The following is a 19,843-nucleotide window of genomic DNA, read 5'->3' on the forward strand; positions in this document are numbered from 1 at the left end:
TCTTAAAAATAATAGGGTTATATTTTTCCCTAATATTTTCACGTGTAATAAGTTGCCTCATTTTTTTCATGCATTCCTACTGTGTCATTTTTTACAGTGTACATTTAAAATGGGGGGGGGGAAATTATGTTAAATTAGTCCAATTTCCAACTGGCTGAAAATGTCCAAGGGCAATGATGACCCGCGTGAAAACTGCGCACAGCTGTGTCTTCACAACCGATGCAGCGCTAACAAAGTTCTTTACAAGTGACCAACCCAGTGGATTCACTGGCAGTCTGGAGATAACATTAACGTTAGGCCTTGTTAGTCTGGAGATCACTGTCCGAACAGTCCGAAGTCCCGGGCGATCCTGTGTAGATCAGCAACTCGGTGGACCCCTAACAGCGACAGTTTGTTGCCGTGAGATTGCAGTTTCCCAACGTCAACGCTAGTCTGCTCAATCCAGACTCCAGGCAGGCAGCCGGCATGGCAGCTCACAGGTCAGCAACAGCTCGGTGGCCACGACAGATCTTCATAGGTCTTCATATTGGTCCAGCTGTCCCGAGAAATCCCCTCGACCAGACAGTGAAGCGCAGCACCGGCTCACGGATGGATGGAAGGACGTCAGAGGCCCAGGGCAAAAGCTAGCCATAGCAAGCTCCCAAAGGACAAATGTTAACAACATCAGTCGACTTGGAAGCAGTAAAAAGAACTAAGAATAACACGGAAACTATCAAAAATAACGTAAATAAAGAGAGAAAACATTTAACTAGACAAATCAATACAAAAAATTAGCATAACATTAAGTAAAATTACGAACATTACATAAAAACAAACAAAAACATGATGCCAGACGGAGCGGCGTGTCTCACCAGCGTCCTGTAACCTAGCAACAATGTGCTAGGCCACTCCCTAGGTTGTTAATTACCACACCCCTGGGCGCATTGTTTAAAAAATAGACATGCAAAATAAGAAAATAAACTTGGCACCGGGTGGAAAACGAGTTTTACGTCATGCGCCAGTGTGCAAAATAGGGGCCTTCATGTCAAAAATGCTAGAAAAATAGTAATGGATATATGATACACAACCTTTCTATAAAACCTGATGAATTAACCACTAGCCAAACTTGACACATGTATAAGAGACATAAAGACATGGATGACAAACAATTTCCTGCTTTTGAACTCAGATAAAACAGAAGTCATGGTTTTAGGTCCTAAAAAGATGAGGGATATCATATCCTTATCACAGGCTATAGTGATCTTCCACTTCTTATCCACAGGTGTTAAAAACCTAGGAGTTATAATCGACCAGGATCACTAAATAATCACATAATACAGATTATCAAAACTTCATTTTACCATTTAAGGAACATTTCAAAGATAAGGAAGTCCTTATCCTTACCAGACTCCGAGAAATTTGTCACCTCAAGGATAGACTATTGCAATGCTCTATATGCTGGCTGAAATAATACCTGTCTAAAGAGCTTACAGCTTATTAAACAAAATGCAACTGCTCGCACACTCACTAGGACTAAAAAACATATTTCCCCTATCCTAGCATCTCTACACTGGTTGCCTGTTAAAAGTCGCATTGACTTCAAAATATTACTTCTAACATACATAAGCCATAAATGGCCGGGCACCAGAATATATTAAAGAATATATATTTATGAAAATTATGCGACTTAAAATGTTTTAACTCGACATGCGTGTGGTTCTAGGAATCTTGCTACTCTGCATCATTTACGTTCTGTGATAGTGTAACGCGTAGCGAGAAGGCATAGGAAAGGAATTATATTATTGCGTGTTCACAGGTTCGCTTCCCATACGAAGTATTTAGGCTACATAGATAATCACCTTGATAATGACATTTTTAGTTATACTCTTTAATGAAAGACATGTACTGTTGATAAAGGGTCATGATTGCACATTTGGTAGCCTGTTCGGTGACAGTAATATGCTTTGCCAGTGGGCTACATTATATCTGCAAGCCAAAGGATGAATGACTGCTTTTCAATCTGTAGCTTCATGCTCATTTTGGACATTGGACAAGCCTACAAAAGTGTGTCATAATATTAAAGTAGGCCTATATTAAATACTTGAATTGGGCTGTTAGAATATTGTTGCCTGTATGAGCAGCCTACAGACGAGGAGAAAAGCAAACAGTAAAGGATACTTTCTATCCATTTAAATTAAGGACCATCAAAAATGTAAAAAAAATAAATAAAAAAAACTTGAGTAATTTATTAACAAAGTACTTCTTTACTTTTATTTGAGTAGATTTCTCAGATGGGAATATTTACCTTTACTCGGTAATTTTGAAGGGAGTAATTGTACTTTATTTAATTTTACATTTTCAGTAGCCTACTCTACCTACCACTGTTAGAATGACTGCGCATGTGCTCAATGCCACTGGTGTGAAACTACACAGGTCTGTCTGAAACTGCGGAAGTGCGGAACTGCAGAGACTAGAATCTAGCTTATGTACTCATGGCCGTTTTGGGACTCCTCGGCCCGCTTTGATAAGTAGACTAAACTACTAGGTAACATGTTGAATGAAGATCTCGCTTGGCTCTGTTGTGACGCAGTTTTTTTATTCAACACATTTGCGGACAAGGTATGTATTGATATTCACGCGAATCGGCCTGTGGCAGGTGTTTGTGTTTAACGAGGAAATACGTTAAATGACAGGAAAACATCACAAGTCCGTAACGTTAGCTGATGGACAAACTTGGTTTCAGTAGTTAACGTTAACTTACAGGCTGGCTATCTATCCTGACGTTATGAACTTAACGTAACTCAAAAACCTACTCAACTACATTCAACTAACGTTAACATCGATAGGCAGGATAACTTCAGACGAATCTGTACAGTCAGCTAACGTAGCCGACTGTAGCTAATGGTAGCTTCTACTTGAAATGTTGTTGCTTTGCTGACGATAAAGTGGACATGCAACATTGCATGTTCTTAACATAATTTACAAGATTGGTAACCACTGTATACATCCAAATAGGTTTAACACCGTCTAAGAAGCTGGGTTTAAAATATTACGTTTCTTAAAGTTAGGCTACATTTTTAAAAGATGTGTAGCGCCATCTATAATAGAACAGAACATTACGTCATGATGTTGTTTGGCATTGAACTTGTACAGTAGTTTCATTAACAGTTGTTTATTCAGGGGAAATTGACTGAGCATTATTTTTATTAAGTTATTTTACAGCAATGCCCTGAGTTTACAAACAAAGAATCAAACAAAAGCAATTATCTGCTGGACCAGAGTGGCATGACTCGCCAGCATACCCAAACCTAGCACAGACAGACAAAGAAATTAACAAATAGGCCGAATAAACGGTAACACACATTTTCACTGTTTACTTTAGGTGAGTGGTAGTGACAGGCTGTCAGTCTGACTATGGATGAAAAAAGATAAACTAAAAATATAGCTGCAAGCAGCAATGAGGGGACCAAACAGACAAGCTGGAGTTGCCGTGGCAACTCAATGCTGTTGCATCAGACATATGGCTGTTTAGCAGTCACTGAAAGTTTCATGTCTAGCAACCAAAGATTGGCTAAGATATCAGGTCATTTCCTGTTTTACGGTCATGCCGCCAATTTTGATTGGCTATAATGGGCAAACAATTTTGTCAGTGGTAGTAATGCACTGATAAGGTAATGTCTGAAGATGATTTGTGCCAATTTTGGTGAAGTTCAGATAAAAGTTGACCTGTGAAAATGTTTTTGTGTTCCTAGCAAAATCCAAGTTGGCGGGTAGATTAGATGATGTTTGGCATGATTATTACCGTACGTGTGGCTTGTGAAGAGACTACTTCGGCTGTGTTAGCTAACATTAGCTGACAAATGTTAGCTCCACCATAACACAGCATATTTGCGTTAATTATCACACCAACAATCCGCTAACGTTAACCTACCAGCTGATGGTATGCTAATTTTAGTTTGTTGTAAAAGTTTGTTTTGTTTCTGTTCAGCTGTTCATACCCAGTGAACACAGAACTATGTTTTTATTAGTCTGTCTTTGTGTAGATGTAACATTAAATCAACATTAACATTAACATTATTTTGAATCCAAAATGGGTTACTTACGTGGTTTACATGAGAAAACATTGTATGTGTGTGTGTGTGGCGGGGCTTCAGCGTGGCCAAACCTATTCTTTGTCCAAACCACTGACTTTACTATTGTACATCATGCATAGACGCAAACGCTTCTTAAAGTGTGTTGTCAGAGCCCCATGCGTGAATGTAGCCCCTATGTGTTTATTAAACATGGCACAGACACAGACTTTACCCGCCACTTACGTCAGCGCTATGTACGTCACCAATCACAACCATTTGGCCTCTGGCTTCGAATCGACATGGGAGAAGCAGCAATAAGTTCTGACACCGGAAAGCAAACCTGAGGTAAGATACAAATGAACCACCTTGCTGACATTATTGTATCTAACAGGAAAGCACACTCTAGGGATATCCCGATCCAGCTTTTTGCACTTCCGATCCGATACCGATATTGTAGCTTTTAGCATCGGCCGATACCGATACCGGCCGATCCAAGCATGTATTAAAGATTAAAGATATTTACTTATTTTGTTGTTATACTCATGTTGAAAAGGGTTTTACTCTTAAGAACAACTAGCCAACTTAATTAGGTTAGTTTGAATAATCCACAGTGGTTGGTAATGAGAAGCTGACCTGTTTATTCTTAACAGGGTTAAAATAAAACAAAATAATAAATAGTCAATTAACCACAAACTGAATTGGCATCAGTGCTCTGCTCTTGAACAGCAAGAGTGTAAACCAAGGCTTAAAAAGCCATCAGTGCAAACAATATTGTAAACTATAAAAAAAAAAGCAAAACACACAGAAAAGCTGAGTAGAAAAGAAATAGTCAATTAACCACACAAACTGAATTGGCATCAGTGCTCTGCTCAAGAGTGTAAACCAAGGCTTCAAAAAGCCATCAGTGTAAACAATATTGTAAACAATATAAAATTATATATAAAAGCAACACACACAAAACCTGAGTAGAAAATAGTTAAATTACCACACACACACTGAATTGGCCAAATAACTGTCACGCCTTCTACAGTATTGCTATCTCCTCCACACTTTACTGCTCCATCTCCATACTCCCTTCAATTTCTACTGTTTGCCCTGGCTGCAGTCTGAGCATGATGGGGAGATTCTTCTTCTATTCACAAAGGTGATCATTTCAACATGCTCAGGTGTCAGCCTGCTCCTGTGCTCATCAATGATAAGTGAGACTGCGCTAAAAAACCTCTCACTGTTGCGTTTTAAAAGCGAAACTGATGCCACAACTGGTCTGGGTTTGCTGAAGTAACCTAGGCTACAGGCTGCATTTATTACAGAAAATCAAGCAACATAGCACGTAGGCCTATCTACACTATTTAGAGACGGGAGCTTAAGTTTACCGCGACAACAGCTGTCACTAATTCACATCGTCGTAGGCTGCACCGATGCACAGACTAAACGGTAAAAAAAGTTATGATAGCCTACTGGAAGATTCTACCCTTTTGGATGTGTACAGTTGTAGGCCTAGGTGCACTTAGTTGTTAGCGATTGACCAGGTTGCTTTTTGAAATGAAATGCGTTTGTTAGGCTAGCCGATTGTAAAAATAGGGAAATTAAAGTGTGTGCTGTGCCTATACATTACAATCTTAAATCGCGGAGATAACATTCGTTAGACAGGCAAAGCTGTCAGCAGCAACATGCATAAGAGCCTTAATAGTAAGAGGGTCTCGCGGACACTCGTGGCCGCTGTTAACATTAGGCTATATTAATTCAACTGTGACATGAAATGTTTGCTAGATAACTTTAAATTCTTAGTGGGACATGCACAGACAAGTGGGATGCTGGACCGGTCGCTAGGTGTGCTGAAAAAAGCGGACTGGATTTGGGGGGAAAAGCTGAAAAAAACTGGAATGGATTACCTACATTGGTGCGCTGGAAAACACGGACCGGAGTTTTAAAAACAAACTGGATCGGGAGTCCGGATCGGGATTTTCCCGTGCAGGCCGATCCCACATTTTTTGCTAATATCGGCGGCCGATCCGATCCAAATATCGGATCGGGACATCCCTAGCACACTCATTGCAGAGAACTGGACAAAACTGAATTAGCTTGCTATGTAGCTAAGTGAGATGAGATGAGACTGTCTACATTTAAAAGTTGAAAAATCAACGAGGCAGATGTCGAATCAAATCAACCTTTATTGATTCCAGAGAAAGGTGTCTTGAATTGAGGATCTTTTCGTTAATACATTTAGTGGTCCAGAGTAAGATAGAGTAGACAAAAGTCTTCAGGAATGTCTCTATCTGCAGCTGTAACGTTATGTAACCTCACGTAGGATAATTTGTGATTGTGGTGTTATCCCACCTCCTTGTGGTAGTAAATACTATTGCGAAGTCGTAACACTTGATGAGCATTAGGGCTGTAACGATACACCAAACTCACGATTCGGTTTGTATCACGATTTTTGACCCATGGTTCGATACATACCTCGATTTGTTTTTGTTTTGTTTTTTTTGGGGGGGGGGGGGTAGACATTTTATTATTTCAATAACCTACCTTGGAACACCAGATGATTAGAATATCATATTGTATATCTGTATTATTTTATCCTGATTCCTGATATAAAAAGAGAGAATAGGCCTACTGAATTTCTGATTCATGACGGCACACTTTATGCAGATTAGCCTATAGCCTAGGCCTACTTTCTATTACAACTCTACCTCTTTAATTCAGCTGTCTGGTTGAAGCCTGGAAATATTGTAAACAAAGTAGCATTGGCTAGTTTGTCTTAGTTTACTGGTTGGACAGTTCAGTTTCCCAATGTTTGTTTAAGTTTCAAGGTACTTTTCCTCTGTGACATGCTCATTATTTGGGAAACATTGGTATTGAGATGATCAATAAACTTGAATGCAAGAGGTTTAAACAAATGTGTGCAGCAGGTTAATGATGCTAACCGGATTCAATAGTAATTTAGGTAGTCGTCTTCTATGCCTCCTTGCTTTCACGATCGTGAATGTTTTATTTGGATTGTGCATGCCGAGTCACGCACGTCCATTGAGCAAGTGACAGAGCGAGGGAGATCGAGGCAAGGAGGGGGGGGTTACTTCTATACTGTTTTGTAAAGTTGCACGCATAGTCTACAATGAAAGCAAGGAGAGGTACAAAATTATGATTTATTTATTTATTTTTGGACAACGTAGGCTACCGGTAAGTAAGATGGGAGATGTGTGTTGCTTATGCGGCCTCGTAAGCTGCAAAGCACTGTGTGAAACACTAGAAAGGGTGTGTCACAATTCTACCTTTTCACACCGTGACACGTGTGGATATGAGTGTCGCGATTTCGGTTTGGAATCGCATATCATTACAGCCCTAATGAGCATAGTATTATCATTTTCATCATACTGTGCCTTCGTTTTACAACTAAACACGAGAAAACACTTCTATAACCCTTGAGGCCATCCTATAAAAATATTTTCGTTTGCCGTAACCCGACCGACCCTGTCAATTTAGAACCGACCCAAATATTTATTTTTTTCCCCTTTTAGTCCGACCGACTTGCCGGTTGTAAACTTCCGTTAAGACCGACCGATTTTTTTTTTTTATAGTGTTAGTTTTGTCACCTATTTTTAATTTAGTCTTAGTCTTGTTTTGAAATGTCCTTTTTAGTCTTTGTCATATTTAGTCATTCAAATATCATTTTTGTTAGTCAAGTTTTAGTCGACTAAAGGTCTCGTCATTTTAGTCTAGTTTTAGTCAAAAGAAAACTAAAGGTATCTTAGTCTTAGTCAGTTTTAGTCAACACATTTTAGTCTTTTTTTTTTCTGACAAAAACAAATTATTTCTGATTACCATTTGAGTCAAATAGTGTTTTACACATCTCAATTTTCCAACAATATTGTGTGTCCACAGGGCTACTCGTCTGTTATAATTGCTCATTCTGATTTTTTGTCAGTCAGTATGTTTACATGCACAGGTAAGTCGAGCTACAGTTATAGCTCGGCTGGGATTTGACCATAGACAGTAAAAGATTTGACTGGACCACTGTCATATTCGTAGACCAGTGTTTCTCAAAGTGTGGTCCGGAGATCACTGGTGGTCCGCAAGCTATCCCAAGTGGTCCGTCAGCAGACGTGGTAAAATATAATATAGATGAGTTGTTTGCAATATTGAACCAACTTGTATGTAAAAACAGTTCTGCAACACTGTCTATGTAAGATATGCCAGTTTAAATCATACAGTATGAAGCCACACAATAAGCAAAGTGCAAAGACAATAAGCAAGGTGGTTCAGTGAGTAGGCCTATTGTGTAGACTAATTATAGGCTACTGTTGAAGTAGGTCTAATCCTTTTTTTTTTTAGCTAGGGTTAGTTAAGTGGTCCTGAAACTGAAAAAGTTTGAGAAACACTGTCATAGGCCAAAGTATTAATGTTTTACTCCGCCTCGCTAGATGGCGTTATGCGCACAAACACAACACATTCCCCAAACAGACTCTCCATCTTAGCCACAGCTAACTTGCTAGCGAACTTTCCATATTAGCTTACTTGCTAGCAAACTTTGCATCATCAGTCTAACTAGTTAAATAGTTGACATTACATGATGAACATTTTCGTCAACATTTTAATAATTTTGCTCGCCAAAAAAGCTGGTATTGTGTTTCCTGAATCCTTACATTCAGGCATTCAAATTAAACTTCATTAAAAAACATGTATTTTTTTTTTCTCCATTTCCTACCAATGTATGATGCTTGCATGAGGGAAACATCCCAAAACAATAGCACCCATATAGTTGTTGCTGTTTTGAGAAGTATTTATTTTCTTATGCAACCATGCAAAAGCAATGCAATTATATCTTACATTAGTAAAGCAGTCCTCTGATGTGCATGTCACAAAACATTTAAGTGAAAGTGCATGTATAACAATATAGGCATAATAATGATTGTGATAATGATAATGACAATTTGATTGGGGGGGAGTGAGGTGAATGTGTAGATGAGCCCTATGACCCCAAAGTCTGCCATGACTGGGCCTCAGGTCAAAGAAGTTTGAGAAAGGCTGGTCTACATAACCTGCATCAGATTGAGGTTTGCAATGATGCGCCTGAAGGCACGGGTTGAGGACCCAGTCAGTTACGTCACAATATGCACATTTGTTTAAATTCATACCTACGTAATCACCATGACCAAAATGTAACTTTTTTTTTTTTTACTTTGAATCTTGAAAAAAAAAATATTGACCTACCTACCGACCCATTTTTTTATTTTTTTGGCTGTTACTGCAAACAAGAATATTTTTAAGGATGGCCTGAGCCAGCTCCTTACTATGTGATCTCAATGGCAATGCAGCATTTGTTTGCACCTCCAAAAGCATGGCGTCCCAAAAACGCTCTTAAACACCTACAAATACCCGTATGTTTGTGTGAAAGAATGAGTAACGAAATTGACAAGCAGCTGTAAGTAAGCATGCTAACAGTATTCTAACGTTACCTTTAAGATACTGCTTGATTGCATTACTTAACTTAGTTTAGTCTCGTCAATATACTATGTTGTGATAAGACCTTAGCAGACTTAACTTTAATGCAGCAGTTTTGAACAAATTTGCGCAGCATGGTCACGATGCTAGGCAGATTTAATAGCAATTTAGCCTGCCGTGTTCTATGCAATGCTTCTATGTGGCAACAACAATCGTGAATTTTGTTAAATGCACATGCAGAGGAGGGGCAGCGGGCTCGTTACGAGAGAGACCGGGCGGGGCAAGGATAGGCTGCCTGCATAAAATGCGCAGCTCAATGAAAGGATTTTATCTTATCTTTAATTTAAATAGTACAACATAGAACATGTGTGGTGGCCGGTTTTGATTTCGTTGCGCACAGATCTAATCCCACAGATTAGTCAACGTATGGGAAACACTGAAGGTGTAAAATTAAAAATATTTGGCTTACGCTTGATGAATCGACGCACATATTTTGCGTCGACGTCATTGATAACGTCGACGCGTTGTCCCAGCCCTACATCCAACTTTTTATCCATCCATCTTCTTCAAACCATTCACTCATCCACCCATTAAACTATCAACATCCATTAAACAATCTGCCTATCAACATCCAATAAACTTTCTGTCTATCAACATCCATTACACTATCTACATTCAACTTTTAAACTACCTACTCTGTCTCAGGCTTTAAGCATACAATCTGGCTCTATCTGTAGTCTTAAGAGAGGAACAGGAACGGTTTCCTCTGCCCACAACTGTTTCAAAATAGAAGTCCGCACTACAATAATTCCCTATTAAATAATTTAACCATTTAAACTACTCCACTTTTTAACTGTTCAGCCATTCCAACTGTCAGTTATCATCAACTATGACTCCTCTGACTCCCGCCAACTGTTTCAAAATAAGTCCTCACTAGCCAGTTAGCATAGTTAGCATAACTGTTAGCATGACCTAATTTGAGTATGTGAGGGCGTTCACACTGAAAATTCCAAAGACACAAAGGGCGCTGCAAGTCCCCGGATGGTGCGCTCATAACGGTCAAAAAGCTGAGTGTGCAACGCTGGACACTTTTCGGCCTTAACGGACGCCATCTTGGTCAAATAGCGGAAGGGGAGGGAGCGTTTTCAAACTCGTGGTAATCGTGGTTGAGAAAGCTGAAGTAGCAGCAGTGGAAAACACACTTTACAGAGGTACAAGCAAGTTATAACATAAACTGTTCATGTTTTGATACTAGTGCTGTCAGTTAAACACGTTATTAACGGCGTTAACGGAAACCTATTTTAACGGCGTAAATTTTTTTATCGCGAGATTAACGTTCATTTTGGTGTAACAAACTTTGCAGTTTTTTCACATGCTGTTGCAACAACTAGTAACGTTAGAACAACTACAACACCACACTGATCTAGCCAGACCGGAAACTAAACAATACGCACTGACGAATGGAATGGAACAGAACGTTGTATGTGCTGCATACACGCCCCCTTTTAGGGGGAAGATGACTGATATAATGGAAATCTATGCTGCATCAAAGTGGAGAGCGAAATGTGCTTATAGTAAACTTACTAAATCTTGAAACAAACATGAATAAAAGGCACAAAATAAGGTTGGTGTAAGAGTTATCTGTATGTTTATGGGATTAATGTGACCATGTTCCTATGTTTTGCAGTAGTCACAGTGAAACTGCCCGTGGCTGACTAATTAAGTTCAGCAAGCTTAACTTTACATGTCATAACATCAACTAAACATAAGTCACACATTCATTCTATCACTTGTAATATGAACGTAGCCTATTTCCTACAACTAGGTGAGATAATTGGCTATGTTATACTGAAGTTCCACAGTTAGCTAGCTAGCAAGCTGGCATGGGATATTATGGTAAGTGTACATGCTAAATTTGTATAATACATGGGGTATTGCAAACTAATAAGGTTGGTAATGTACATCGTTTCGACATGAGTAAGTTACATAAACACAATTCTTCATAACTGCCGTGTTAGTAAAATGATTGAATGTCCTGTGAATTAATAACTAGATGTAACGTCAACATGTGATTACTAGCTGTCTTTCAATGATATAATGTTAACATGTTTTCCGCTAAAATGGGGCGTGATGCAGATGCTGATCAAATGTATCTTTATGATGATGCGCCGTTAGCTACGTAAAGGCATGCTGCACACACTTGGTTGGGCTAACGAGCCGGCCAAAGAGTAGTAGCCTAGGCTGACGCATTAGTTGTGTGCCGCCAAAGATTTTTTCACCGTCACTTGTTCTGTTATCAACATTCCTCTTTGACTGCTACTATTTGCGATGCACTCTGCTTTCGACATTGATTTACATTAGATTCCATTCTTTTCAATACAACTCCGCACACCAGCATCGCACTTTGCAGCCGTGTAATCACGATTCAGTTATATTTGGTCGCTGCTCCATAAAATCGATTGTTCATCCAGTGTTTGCCTGTTAAAAACTTCAGCGTTGATGTGTGTGGCAAGTGACAGTGCACCATAGACTGTAGGCCTATAAAATGACAATGCACTCATGTTGAAAAGTTCCTTATTTTCAACTGAACTCAAAGATAATGAATATAGTATGAATATAATATTTTCTGTTTGTTATGCCCTTTATAATGTGTGTAGGCCTACATTTTGTGCATGCACTTCTGCAGTAGCATTTATTTCAGTTTATATCAGCTATATTTCTGAAGAATATATTGTGTTGCCTCAGGTCTGCTGCACATCTTTTGAAATTTGATTTGAAATAATCAAATAGACCTATGTGTTAAAGTTCAGTTAATAAAGTAACTTGCTTTGCTTTCATTTGAATCCCAATCAAGATAAACAATAATTGCTTTATTGTTAATATGGACTCTTGGAAAGTTCAGAAATGCAAAATAATAGAATTTTAATCATATGATAAAATATGTGATTAATCGTGATTAACTATAGGAATTCAGCGATTAATCGTGATTAAAAATTTTAATCGTTTGACAGCACTATTTGATACAGTATGTCACTGTCGAATTGAGGACACCAATAAAGTTATTTAAATGTTGCGATCGTCATTTCCTTGAAGTGCATGGAGTTAGTGTTTGTCAGAACACTATTCTGCTAAAATTTGCACACTCTGCCAGTAAGCACACAGTGGACATAGGGTGCTGCACGAAAGTGTACTCACAAAAGTACGCCAATTGAGACACAGTCTAAGTAACATGGTTAGCATTGTTAGCATAACTGCTAGCAAACATTGCCTAAGTTTGCTGAGTAACACTGTTAGCACAGTTAGCTTGTTTACATTGTTAGCATAGTTAGCTTTGTAGCTAAGTTAACTTTCATAACACTATTAGCATAGTTAGCTAATTAGCAACATTAGTTAAAGTGTAAACTGTCAGTTATCGTCAACTATCTACCTATAAACAGCCAGTAAACTGTCTATCTGTCAACGTCCATTAAACTATCTGCCAATCAACATCCATTAAACTATTTGCCTATCAACATGCATTAAACTATCAATCTATCAACCACTTTATCTACTTTCAACTTTTAAACCGTTTTAAACTATCAACTTTTATTTAACCAGCATCACCTTAGTAACCATCTCTGCATTATCTATTTTAACTGTACATGATATTTTACATCACAACTTTTGCATTTTCATGCACTGGTAATTCCTCTGAATTACATTTTCTAGTTGTAATTGTGATTACGTTATGATAATCCTAAATGACGACTGTTTAATAGTATGATAATATATGGCAGTAATGTCCTACCAAAATTATCTTTTCTAGAATAAGTCAAGTCAGTTTTATTTGTATAGCGCATTTAACATGCACAGAGTGCAACCCAAAGCGCTCCACATATAAGACATTGTCATTGACACATAGACTAACAAAGACAATAGCGGACGGAGCGGCGTAGTCGCCAGCGTACCCGTGACACCAAGACATAGAACTACATTTAAGAAACTAGAGAATGTAATTCCAGGGAATTACGAGTGCATGAAAATGAAGCTAGGACAGACATAGCATAGCTTAATAAAAGTTGATAGTTTAGAAGTAGACAGTTTAAAAGTTGAATGTAGATAGTTTAACGGTTGTTAATAGACAGATAGTTTAATAGACAGATAGTTTAATGAATGTTGAAAGTTTAAAAGTTAAATGTAGATAGTTTAAAAGTTGTTGACAGACTGAAAGTTTAATGCGTGTTGATGTTAATGCGCGTAAACAATGTAACCCTTTAAACTACTGAACTTTTTAACTGTTCAGCCATTGTAACTGTTACTTGTCATCAACTCTTACCCACTGTAGCTAGTTAACATGGTTAACATAGTTAGCATGTTAGCGTTGTTAGCATTTTTAGCAAAACTGCTAAAAATGATTAGCTAAGTTAGCTAAGTAACATGGTTAGCATAGTTAGCATGCTAGTTAGCATTTTTAGCAAAACTGCTAAAAATGATTAGCTAAGTAGCATGGTTAGCATAGTTAAAATTGTTAGCATAACTGCTAGCAAACATTAGAGCCATTCCAACTTTTAATTATCGTCAAATATCTACCTATACACAGCCATTAAACTATTTGAATATCAACATTCATTAAACTTTCAGTCTTTCAACAACTTTTAAACGGTCTACTTTTAAACTATCAACTTTTATTAAGCTATGCAACCACCATGTCTATCCTAGCATCACCATAGTAACCATCTCTGTATTATCTATTTTAACTATACATGATATTTTACATCACAACTTTTGCATTTTCATGCACTGGTAATTCCTTGGAATTGCATTTCTAGTTGCTATTGTGATGTCATAATCTAATGTTAAGTCAATGGGGAAATTTTAGTAGTTTTTAATTAATAGTCTAAAAAGTATAAAAGTTAGAAAGTTGAAAACTACATAGCTGAAGTCACATAAGTAAGACCTACGCAACGCAGTTTGAATGAAGTTTCTACGTTAAAAAGTTGAAGTTGTATTAAACGCACAAAAAGCGTTAGAAGAAGAAGAATAAGAAGAAGAATTCGGATAACAATAGAGTGCATTTTCATGCACTCTAATAACAAACGCAAAAGATGCTGGACGGAGCGGCGTAGTCGCCAGCGTACCCGTGACACCAAGACATACAAGACAGACAACAAACAAATTAATAAATAAAATAAATAAAAATTAAATTAGTCCAATTTCCAACCGGCTGAAAATGTCCAAGGGCAATGATGACTCGCGTGAAACTGCGCACTGCTGTGTCTCAACCGATGCAACGCCAACAAAGGTCTTAGTACACTCACTGGCAGTCTGGAGATAACATGAACGTTAGGCCTTGTTAGTCTGGAGATCACTGGAAGCATACCAGTCCGAAAGTCGCGGGCGATCTTGTAGATCAGCAACTCTGTGGACAGCGACAGTTTGTTGGTCCGTAATGCAGAGTTCTTCAAAGTTAGTTAGTCTGCTCAATCCAGACTCCAGGCAGTTGGCATGGCAGCTCACAGGTCAGAAACAGCTCGACGGCCTCGGCAGATCTTTCGCAGAGTAGCTCCAGCTGCTGTCCCGAGAAATCCCCTCGACCAGACAGCGAAGTGCAGCACCGGCTCACAGATGGATGTGAAGGATGTAAGAGGCCCAGGGCAAAAGCTAGCCATAGCAAGCTCCCAATGGACAGACGTTAACAACATCAGCCGACTTGAAAGCAGTAAAAAGGACTTAAAGAATAACACGAAAACTATCAAAAATAATGTAAATAAAGAGAGAAAACATTTAACTAGACAAAAAATAAACATGACATTACATAAAATTACATAAAAACAAACAAAAACATGATACCAGACGGAGCGGCGTGTCTCGCCAGCGTCCCCCGTAACCTAGCAACGTGAGGCAGACTAGCGGCCACCACACATGTTCTATGTTGTACTATTTAAATTAAAGATAAGATAAAATCCTTTCATTGAGCTGCGCCTTTTATGCACGCAGCCTTTCCTTGCCCCGCCCGGTCTCTCTCGTAATGAGCCCGCTGCCCCTCCTCTGCATGTGCATTTAACAAAATTCACGATTGTTGAAGGATTGTTGTTGCCACATAGAAGCATTGCATAGAACACAGAGTTGTTAAAGCTGGAGTTCCAAGTTCAACAAAAAAAAAGAGGAGCATATATCCTTTATGAGTTTTTTTTTTTTTAAATGACAAAAAGGGCCATGCAAGTTGTGTACTGTGCTGCAAAGAGTTAAAGGCAGCCATGCTCTTTCACACTGTACAACTGGTGGTAACAAATTGAAAAATCTGTGACATCACTACAATGCACAGTGTAGCCAAGGAAACAGGAGCATCAACATCTGCTGCAAACCAGGGCCCAGAAAAGATAAGAGGGAAATGCCAGGGAAAACTTCCAACGCCCATTGTGCATCGTATAGCAAATGCAGAGGTAGCAGTGTTGCCAACTATTTCAAATGGAAAGTAGCTAAAGGCAGCTCCAAAAGTCGCTAGATGACGTCACACGCTAATTTGCATATTAATTGCGTCAGCACATCGTGCCCCCCCCCCCCACCCCCCCCAAAAAAATAAATAGTGATGGCACTTTAATTCTCCTTTACTCCTGTTTGCTTTTCTCCTACTCATATAGGCAACTTTAAGTTTAACTTTAAATATATTTGATTTAATATACTATTAATGTAATATTAATTGATACACTTTACTTTCTGTATCTTGTCACAGCCTACACCAGAATGAGTATCAGGTGGCTGAAAACCTCCATTTCCTTCAACTACTGTATCTGCTTGTATCTGCTTGTACTGCATGTATTTCTTTTCTCACAGGCAGTCATACAACTCAAGAAGTTGAGCGGACTGTTGAGTCACTTGCTACCTACCAGTGACAGCCAAGAATTTGTCAGATACAATGTTGATATGTCCTTCCCCAAAATCAACAACGGAGATTGTGTGGTGGAGTGGTGGGGCATGTGTTTGAGAGGAGACAAGTATCCTGCCCTTATCACTCTGGTGAAATGTGGTCTCTCCATTTTTAATGGTCCCAGAGTAGAATCCTTGTTCAGTCTCATGAATGAAATCATTGACGGAAATCATTTTTTGCCACAATAATTTTTTTTTATATATATAAAATGTGTCATTTTGTAGTCTGTTTTCTTTGTAAATCTCTAAATTCTTTAAGCTATGCACTATTGGCAACAATGTTATTTGCGCAAATTGTTTCAATATTATTTCCCTCTTCGTGCCCCCTTCTCACCTTTTTTACCCCTGACCAGTTTGCATGCCTGATTAAAATTAGCAGTAATTGTAAGTTAATGTTAGCTGGCATGAAGGACACAATTGTTAACCTGCTTGAGGCTGAACGAAATTAGCATGCAGAATATTCATTCATATCACGAAGGGCAGTCGGAAGAATAACGTTAACGATTTTTTTCGAACTCTCAAATAACTATGCGACTGTGTTAAAGTCATCCTGGTGCTGGGTAGTTCACTCCACATCAGGTGGGGGAGAGGAGGGGGCACTGTCCTAAACTATCAACCCAGCAAGCTGGGTTACAGAAATAACCTAACATGATTAAAACAACTCCACAAAATGACCCAACTGCCTCAACCCAGCGTTTGGGTTGGAAAAAAAAGTGTAGCAGTGTTTCCTCTAGATTTTCTTTTAGCAGTAGGGGGCAGGCCAGTCCTGCTGAAAAAAAACAACTAACTAAATATCAGAAGGTATTACATTATGAATATATTGATTAACAAAATATAATATTTTCTAAGCCTCTATTTAAACACAACACAATGGCTCTTTGACTAATTACTTACACCTTAGGCATTTTTTTAAGGCTTACACTCATAGGACCAATAGCCTATATCTTAATTTGGACTTAAAGCCTAATAATAATAACATGGGTGCGGGGGTGTCTCCCCCAGGATTTTCCTTTTAATTCTGGTTGCTAATCACACTATTTTAACATGATTTGAGAGGGAAGATTCAGGAATAGGCTACTTAAGACAGGCCCAGCTTCTGTCTGACTTCATGTTACCCCATTCACTAAACATGTCACTGCTTATCTAAATGAAAAACAAACTGAACAAGTAGTTCAGGCTGACAATAGAAAAAACGCTCCGGGGTGCCACGGAATGGTTCTAGGCTTGATCATTTAATGATATATTTGTATATATCATTTTTCTTTTTTAAAGAAATTGACCATAATATCAATCTCAAAATACAGTTGTGATAGAGGGACAGATGCTTTATGGTGAGACAGGGCAGGTGAAACATTGTTTTTTCATGCACTGGCCAATTTTGAGATTTTGGGCATTTTATTCCTAAAACGGGGCAAAAATCGATTTTTTTAAGGCTATTGACAGTATACTCTTATTTACAGGACAACATAAGTAGATCTCTATAAATCCCTCTGTATTTTTCCCATCTAATATGTGAACACAATGAAATAATAATTTTGAACCAACTTGCTTTATCCAAAGCTCAGATTTTGTGTTTTAAAATGTATGCAAATTAGCACACAGGAATTTTCATAGTGATATCTACTAGTTAAAAAGTTTACCCTGTTCATCTGTATTGTCTCGCCTTTTAAGGCCTATTCCTGATATTTCTGTTCGTATTCTGTTCACTATTTTTTCAAAAGTTCTATTAAATGAGTTGAATTAAGGAGAATGGTTTGTTTGAATAAAACAAAAATGAGATAAATCTCACCTTCTCATAGTATAATAATAAAAGCAGTTATGGCCTAACCAACATATCACAAGGTTAAATGACATGAAGTACAAATACTGTAATGCACAAAGGTGGTTAAGAGTAAAAAAGTATAAAAATAGGGGTGCCCTGGATGGAGAGAGAGTGCCGTGAGCCAGAAAAGTTTAGGAACCACTGAAGTAGAGAATGGTACTCCTCAAGGGAGTGTCATTCGTCCTTTGTTATTTTCAGTAATGATAAATGATGTGTTTAAAGATGATGGATGCTCAGTGATGTAGCTCTGTTTGCAGATGATGGAGCCATATGGAAGAAGAGCATGAATGTGGAATATGTTAATAAAATGCAACAAGCAATAAATAACATTAAAAGGTGGGCATTTGAATGGGGATTTAGATTGTCGGTGGATAAATCAAAGATCATGTTTTTTACAAGAAAGAAAATAAATCCAGATTTAAAGCTTAAGATATATGAAAAATAATTAGAAAGAGTAGACTCCTTTAGTAATTAGGTCTTATTGCATGGGCATTTCATGGGGTGTAAGTTATGAAAAGCTATGAAAACTATTTATATAGGGTTAATGAGGTCAGTCTTTATGGATGTTTTGTATATGGGTCTGCTTCTGCAACTCTAATTAAATTGAATATGATACATTATGCTCTGAGATTATGTTCTGGGACATATAAGACTATTTCTGTGGCTACAATCCAGGTGGAGATGGGACAGATGACTCTTAGCTAAGAAGAGAGCAGCTGGTCCTAGTTTATTGAGCAAACTTGAAGGGTCATATATTTGTTACATCAAAAAAATAATATCTCAATATTTTTTGTGATTTTCCTGATAACGATAATTAGTCGATATCCTTTAAAAATGTAAAAGTCTGAGTTACTTTACAACCCATTATTTATGAATAGCAGCATTACAATAATAACCAATAACCTGTGACTTTTCAACCAAATTAACCAGCATATTGTCACGCTATGACACGGACACATTTCCCACTCACTTGTGTGTGTGGCAAGCATGGTCTAGCCAGCTACATTAGTTGAGTTTCCCAAGAGAAACTCTGAAGCTGAAAGTTCCTTACTAACCTTTACTATAAAACTAAGCAGACCAACAGAGTACACACTCCTCAGTTATTTCCTTTGATGTTTAAGAGCAATTATGTAGGCTAGCATTACAAGTTACAGAATAGAAATTAATGTGTTAGCTTATGGCTAATGTGCTAATGAGAAATTCCATAGAGATGCTAATAGTTAGCATATTCGATAGATATTTAGAGAAACTTTCAGTCCACTAACAAAGATTTACATAAGAAGAGTTTTTTTGTTTACAACTGACTATTAAAATGCTGAAAGGCAAATGTTTTTTTTCTCCATATAATACCGTATAGGAAAAAAACATGACTGCTTAACTCATCAATATCACTAAGGGGCGAATTCTCCCATGTGCGTAAGGGTACGTAAGTAAAAAAAAAACTGTAACTACGCACTCGTCAGCTAGCACGAATTCTCCCCTTCACTTAAATCTGTCATTTACGTGCAATGTAGGGAGTTACGTGTTTTACGAGGAGCAACCCCAAAATCTGGGCGTTTATACAAGTCTTGAGCGCATTCTGCCACTGACTTAAGCACCTTTTCAGCTACGCATTCCCAAA

General features: G+C 38.1%; 1 protein-coding gene across 5 annotated transcripts in view; it reads left to right on the forward strand.

Moving 5' to 3' along the window:
• The first annotated feature begins 2,399 nt into the window (after positions 1 to 2,399).
• The window catches only part of tmed8 (transmembrane p24 trafficking protein 8), a 36,320-nt gene continuing 18,876 nt past the window's right edge, over positions 2,400 to 19,843 (forward strand). For 4 of the 5 annotated variants that reach the window (XM_042091434.1, XM_042091433.1, XM_042091432.1 and 1 more), the window contains exon 1: positions 2,400 to 2,598. The gene's annotated coding sequence lies outside the window, so the exon portion shown is untranslated. Of the gene's footprint in view, positions 2,599 to 4,271; positions 4,398 to 19,843 lie in introns of all 5 variants that reach the window. The other variant, XM_042091435.1, reaches the window with a different exon arrangement.

Source organism: Alosa sapidissima, chromosome 5, assembly GCF_018492685.1.
Source record: "Alosa sapidissima isolate fAloSap1 chromosome 5, fAloSap1.pri, whole genome shotgun sequence".
Classification (NCBI taxonomy): Eukaryota; Metazoa; Chordata; class Actinopteri; order Clupeiformes; family Clupeidae; genus Alosa; species Alosa sapidissima.